Raw genomic sequence first — 6,270 nt, forward strand, 5'->3', positions numbered from 1 at the left:
CAGTTCGATTCCCGGTCAGGGCACATTGCCCAGTTGCAGGCTTGATTCCCTGTGTGGGGCGTGCAGGAGGCAGACGATCAATGACTCTCATCAATGATGTTTCCCTCTCCCTTCCTCTCTGAAATCAGTAAAAACATATTTAAAAAATAAAAATAAATAAAAGTGAACACTGTATTGACGCACTCCGCAATGTGGTTGCATCCCACAGATTACTGTGCTGGCTTCTGCGGACTGGAATGTTGTTTCTTGTTTCCTGACCTGCCTGCCGGTTCCACAGGTAGGTTCACTTTGGAAAAGGCCTGGGCCCGGACACTTCTGATGCGCTCATCCCTGTGCAATTGTTAGACCTTTGTTAAAAGTTAGAAGAAGAAAAACAAAACAGAGTTCAGAGCGAAAAATGTGACGTCAGTCTTCCTCCTGCCCCGAGCCTCACCTGCAGGTCTCCTCCTCCACAGAGGCCCCTCGCCACAGATGCTAGCACATCTGTATTTGCTCTTTTTAAAAATATATATTTTATTGATTTTTTTTACAGAGAGGAAGGGAGAGAGACAGAGAGTTAGAAACATCGATGAGAGAGAAACATCCATCAGCTGCCTCCTGCACACTCCCCACTGGGGATGTGCCCACAACCAAGGTACATGCCCTTGACCGGAATCAAACCTGGGACCCTTCAGTCCGCAGGCCGACGCTCTGTCCACTGAGCCAAACCGGTTAGGGTTGTATTTACTCTTTATTTTTTGGTAGAGAGAGAGAAAGAAATTGATTTGTTATTCCACTTATTTATGCATTCGTTGGTTGCTTCTTGTATGTGCCCTGACCGAGGATCAAACCCACAACTTTGGGGTATCGGGATGCTGCTCTAGCCCACTGAGCTAGGGCTGTACTTGCTCTTGAAGTATTCTGGACGGGCCTCTACCTACAGAAATCCTTCCCTGCCCCTTGAGTCCCTACATTTTAATTTTTCTAAAAAGCCCTTTGAGAGGGTTGGGCTAGAAGAAGTCAATGGGAGAGTGGGGGGAGAGGGGATATGTGTAATACTTTGAACAATAAAGATTTTTTAAAAAAAATAAAAAGCCCTTTGAGGACAAAAGATGAGATAAGGACAATGCAGTCAGACAGGCCTAGGTTCAAATCCTGCTAGGCCATGATCACCCGGGGGGCCTGGGGCAAATGCCTCTTCCTTATGTGGCTCTGGCCTCCTCCTCTGTACCGGGCATGTGATAGTAAGAGCGCGCGCACCTCCCGGGGGCTGTTGTGATAACCTTCATTCCTGGCTCGGAACTGGTTGCTCCACCTCAGCCAAGATCCTGGAAAGCCTCTGGCTCCCACAGGCCGCGGTGGAGCGGGAGCGGTGAGTGAGAGAACTCGTCCGCCCTTCTCCACGCTCCCCGGGCTCTCTAGTGCCATCGCCTCCACTGAGGGCATCTACGGCTTTCTTTCATTCAGCAGATATTTACTGCGTGCCTGTTACGTGCCAGGCACTGTGCCAGGCCTCTGCCCGGGTGCTCACCATCCTCTGGTGGAGGGGCTCTGGCGGGGAAGGTGTGGGGCCAGGGAGGCAGTGGAGGAGCGGAGGAGCGGGGGCAGGCAGGGTCCTGAGTCTGCCCCCTCGCTTGCTGGCCTGAGGCTTCAGGACTCGGGCCCCAGGCCAGGGCTGAACACAGAGGTGGGGGTGGCTTCGGGGGCTGGTGGAGATGGCCGGGGCGGGTCCAGAGAGAGGAGAATTATAAACGTTTGTCTCGTCGTTTTCCTCGCTGCCTCTTCTGCCGAGACTCGGTTTTGTCCATCGGCACCACCACCCACCAGGCCCCTCTCCATGGCTCAAGCGCACATCCAGGAGCCGGGAGCCTTCCTCCCGATCAGTCACTCTCCACCTCGCAGCCCATGCACACTCTCCCCCGCCTTCCTCCCACCACTCTCCAACGGAAGCCACGGCCTGCAGGTGGCTCCTCTCTTGTCTCCCACTTCCTTTCAGCTCCTTTGGTCTGTTTCCCACACACAGCCAGAGGGAAGTCACTCCTCGGCCTAAAATCCCCTGGTGGGTCCCTACAGCTTAGAATAAAGTGCGAACACCTGGCTGGTGGGCCCCTGCCCACCTCTCCCACCCCATCTCCCGCCTCTAGCCCACCTGGCTCCCCTGAGCCACACTGGCTTCCGTGTCTCTTCTTGAGTACACCAAGCGCGGTCCCACCTCAGGGCCTTTGCACTTCCTCCTCCCTCTGCCTTCAGCTTCCTCCTCCCACTGACTTTCTCTCTGTCTGGCGAACTCCTCTCCTTCAGCACCTCTGGGAAGGGTTCCTCGAATGTCCCCTCACTGGACTGTCAGCTCTCCGGGGACAGGGACTGGCCTACCTGGGTGCTGCCGCATCACTGGTGCCTGGAACAGGGCCCCACACGCATAGGGGCTCGGTGCACGTGTGCTGGATGCAGACAGGACTGAGCTGGTGCTATGGCATGTGTGCACAGCTGGAGCCACAGACCTGCCCTTTGCCAGAGAGACCCAGATGGGAGAGTCTCAACTGAGGCCCATCAGGGGCACTCCTTCCCAAGATAGTGGGTCCCACCAGCAGACATCAACCCGCCTGGGACAAGGCAGACCCTGGTTCAAATCCTGGTGCCGAAGCAAAGACCCCAAACACCCACTCTTTTATTTCCCAAGAGGAAAACTCATCTGACTTATACTTTATATATGGCAGCCTATCGTATGTCGGTTCCCTCTTGAGAAAACTGTGATATACTCGTACACTAACCTACTACATGGGCTGAAATACAGAATAAAAACCAAAAATAACAAAGTGCTGGCGAGGATGCAGTACAACTGGAACTCTTCCATTCATCGCTGTGGTCCCCACAAAACCTGTACAGGGATGTTCACCACAGCGTCTTCCTAAGAAGCCCGAAGCAGAAACAAATGTCCATCAGCGGACGGATGGGTAAACAGCACGGGGATAGCATCGGTGCAACGTTCATGGGATGGGAGAAGTTGGTTCTGACACACGCCACAGCATAGATAAACCTCACAACCGTGCTGCGTGAGGGGCCAGGCCCGAAAGGACACATGGGGCCCGTACGATCCACTATGTGATTCCATATTTGTATGAAAAGTCCATGGAGACAGAAAGCAGCTGACTGGTTCCGCGGGGGTGAGGGGAAGAGGAAACGGGCACGGCTGCTGAGGGACACGGGCGTCTTTTCCGGTGATGAAATGCTCTGGAATTAGATAGTGGGGATGGTCACAGCCTTGTGCACACACTGAAAACCGCTGCGTTGCACCCTGTAGGTGGATGGATTGTACAGTAAGTGAATTACGTCTCAGGGAAGCCGTTAAAAACACCTGGAGGAACCGATGACCTCACAGCTGCGTGTCCTCAGGAAAGTCCCCCGTGCTTTCTGAGCTTAGCTCTGCCTCGCTCACTCACCAGAGTGGCCTTCTCACGGCCAGTAAACAGCCTGCACGGTAAATATTTATACTCTCGGTGAATAACGGACCTGCGGGGGCTGGAGAGCGGGCCACCCATAGACACAGAGGCTGCGAACAGAGTTAACCCACGGGCAGTGCCCAGGGTGGGCTCCGAATGACATCCAGACATCATCCCGCTGCCCTCAAGAAAGCGACAGGCGGCCACGGTCATCACCACGTGCGACCTCCTTCATCCTGTGACATCGCCAGGTCTGGAACCTGGCTCTTCAGCATGTGTGTTTCTGTTTAGAAAAACAACAACAAAAACCCCACATGCCCATCGTAGAAAGTTCAGAGATACATGAGGAAGAGAATTCGAGCCCTGACCGGTTTGGCTCAGTGGATAGAGCGTCGGCCTGTGGACTGAAAGGTCCCAGGTTTGATTCCGGTCAAGGGCATGTACCTTGGTTGCGGGCACATCCCCAGTAGGAGGTGTGCAGGAGGCAGCTGATCAATGTTTCTCTCTCATCGATGTTTCTAACTCTCTATCCCTCTCCCTTCCTCTCTAAATCAATAAAATACTAGCATATTAAAAAAGAAGAAGAAGAAGAGAATTCGAACCCCAGCAACTCCGCCATCCACACAGAATGACCATGACCCTGGGCACACGTTTCCCTCTCTGTGAGGGCAAAGAGGGGTACAAATGAAGGAGCATTTTAAGCAAATGGCACCACAGATTTTTTTCAGGCTGCTCTGCTCGCGGATCCCTTCACCTGTCAGCAGGTGTCGGCACCTTTTGAAGTAAACACGTGAACATCCAGTTTATCCACGAACGTATCGACTGATTGATTGCAAACCAAGACATGCTCACTGTGGGGAAGCAACAATAATACAGAAGCAGAAAAGATAAAAATGCTGTAAGAAGGCAATGCCCTCACCTCAGCCAGTTGTGCAGTGGTTAGAGCGTCGACCTTCAGACTGAACGGTCCCAGGTTCCATTCCGGTCAAGAGCATGTAGCTCGGTTGCAGGCTCGATCCCTGGCCCCAGTCAGGGTGCATGCAGGAGGCAACCATCAATGTGTCTCTCTCACATCGATGTTTCTCTCTCGCTCTCTCTTACCCCGCCCCCACTCTAAAAATCAATGGAAAAACATCCTCGGGTGAGGATTAACAACAACAAGGCAATGCCCTCCTCTTCACCAGCACCTCAACCTATACCCCCCACCCCCCGCCGACAATCACTATGATCAGGGTACATGTCTTACACGTCCTTCTTTTTTCTTTTTAATATATTTTTATTGATTTCAGAGAGGAAGGGAGAGGGAGAGAGAGAGAAACATCAATGATGAGAGAGAATCATTGATCGGCTGCCTCCTGCACACCCCCTACTGGGGATCCAGCCCACAGCCCAGGCATGTGCCCTTGCCTGGAATTGAACCTGGGACCCTTCAGTCCACAAGGCCTTCTTTTTTCATTTCTTCCTGTCAACAGATATGCACTGAGTGCCCACCACTCGTTTGTTCTTTCTTTTGATCCTTCAAGAAATATTTGGGGTGCTTGTCACACGCCAGACACCTTCCTTTCTCTGTCCCTGTGCTGCACTCACAATACCTGTTTTGAGGTCTGTGTTGCCATTTATAACAGCCACAAAGTCCTCAGAACAGGCTGGGACCCCAGTGAGCACATCCAGTCCCCTCGCGCTGGGCATGTCGGTTGTTTACAGCATTCTGCTCTCTGAGAAGTTCTGGGGGGATGTGTTTATGTGCTTTTTATTTCATTATTGGATCAAAGGTTGAACAAGGTTTACTGATGTGTAAAGTGAGGCCTAGAGAAAGCAGGGACTCATCCAGGGTCTCGGAGTGAGGTATGGGTGGTTCTCAGATCCACGAAGAAAGGGTCGAGTTCCTCAGGAAAGCCCTTTGCCAGGCTCGGGCATTTTCCTGGAGGTAAAACTAGGTTTCTTTGTGCACCCCACAGAGTAACACATGGGGTTCACTTCTTGTTTCTGCCTTTCCAGCCCCCATAAAAGTGTTTCTTTCAGGCCATCGTGCCAGCTAAACAGAATGGGTTTGGGAGCACCGGCTGCCCTCACCTGAGGCCCTTCCAGCTTGTACCACAGCGGGGTGGTGGGCCCAGGACTTCCTGGGGAGTCTTCCAGCTCCCCTGTCACCCGGCCCCACTCCAGGCTCCAGGGGGCACAGGGTACCAGACCCTGGGGGTCAGCAGGCCAGCTCAGGCCCCAGACTTCCGTGAGGGCCTAAGGAAGGGTGAGGAGACTCAAAGGACATTAGGATTATTCTCTGTGTGGTTCTGGTGAAGTTCTCTACCCTCTGGAGCCTGGAGTCCCCTATTTGGAAAATGGGCATAATAATAGCCAGTGTTTACTGAGGATTTACTCTGCCAGGCCCGAGGCCAAGCAATCTGTAAGGATTCACTCTTTTAATCTGCACGACAACCCTGGAGAGGAGGAGCTACCCTCCAATGAGGAAATGGACTCAGGTTGAGGCAGCTTCACGCAGCAGGTAGGCAATGGAGGAGAGACTAAAGCCCGCACAGTCTGGCTCCAGAACTCGGCTCCTACACTCACACTGCCCAGGGCTGTTGTGAAGATTAAATCTGTGCAAACCAGGAAGTGAACCCTCACGAAATGTTTGCTGTCGTTATTATTGTTATTATTATTATTATTATTATTTGCCCGACTGATGGCTCTTTGCCTCACTGGTCTTTATTTCCTTCAGTTGCTGGAAAATCCAGACAAGACATTGCCCCGATCCCCTCCCTCACTCTTCCAATCCACGAGTTGCCAAACTTCCCTACATCTCTGGCTCCACCCTTCCCTCCATCTCATGGGCCGGCCAGGCCACCGGGAC

The 6,270-nt window shown here is 52.7% G+C and overlaps 1 long non-coding RNA gene across 1 annotated transcript in view; it reads left to right on the forward strand.

Annotated features, from left to right (window-relative positions):
* Positions 1–203: 203 nt before the first annotated feature.
* LOC107182303 overlaps positions 204–6,270 on the forward strand; it is a 10,227-nt gene continuing 4,160 nt past the window's right edge. The window contains exons 1-2 of the long non-coding RNA XR_001513022.1: positions 204–214; positions 2,442–2,444. This is a non-coding gene — a long non-coding RNA (uncharacterized LOC107182303). The remainder of the gene's footprint in view (positions 215–2,441; positions 2,445–6,270) is intronic.

Source organism: Myotis davidii, unplaced genomic scaffold (assembly GCF_000327345.1).
Source record: "Myotis davidii unplaced genomic scaffold, ASM32734v1 scaffold935, whole genome shotgun sequence".
In the NCBI taxonomy this organism is placed as follows: Eukaryota; Metazoa; Chordata; class Mammalia; order Chiroptera; family Vespertilionidae; genus Myotis; species Myotis davidii.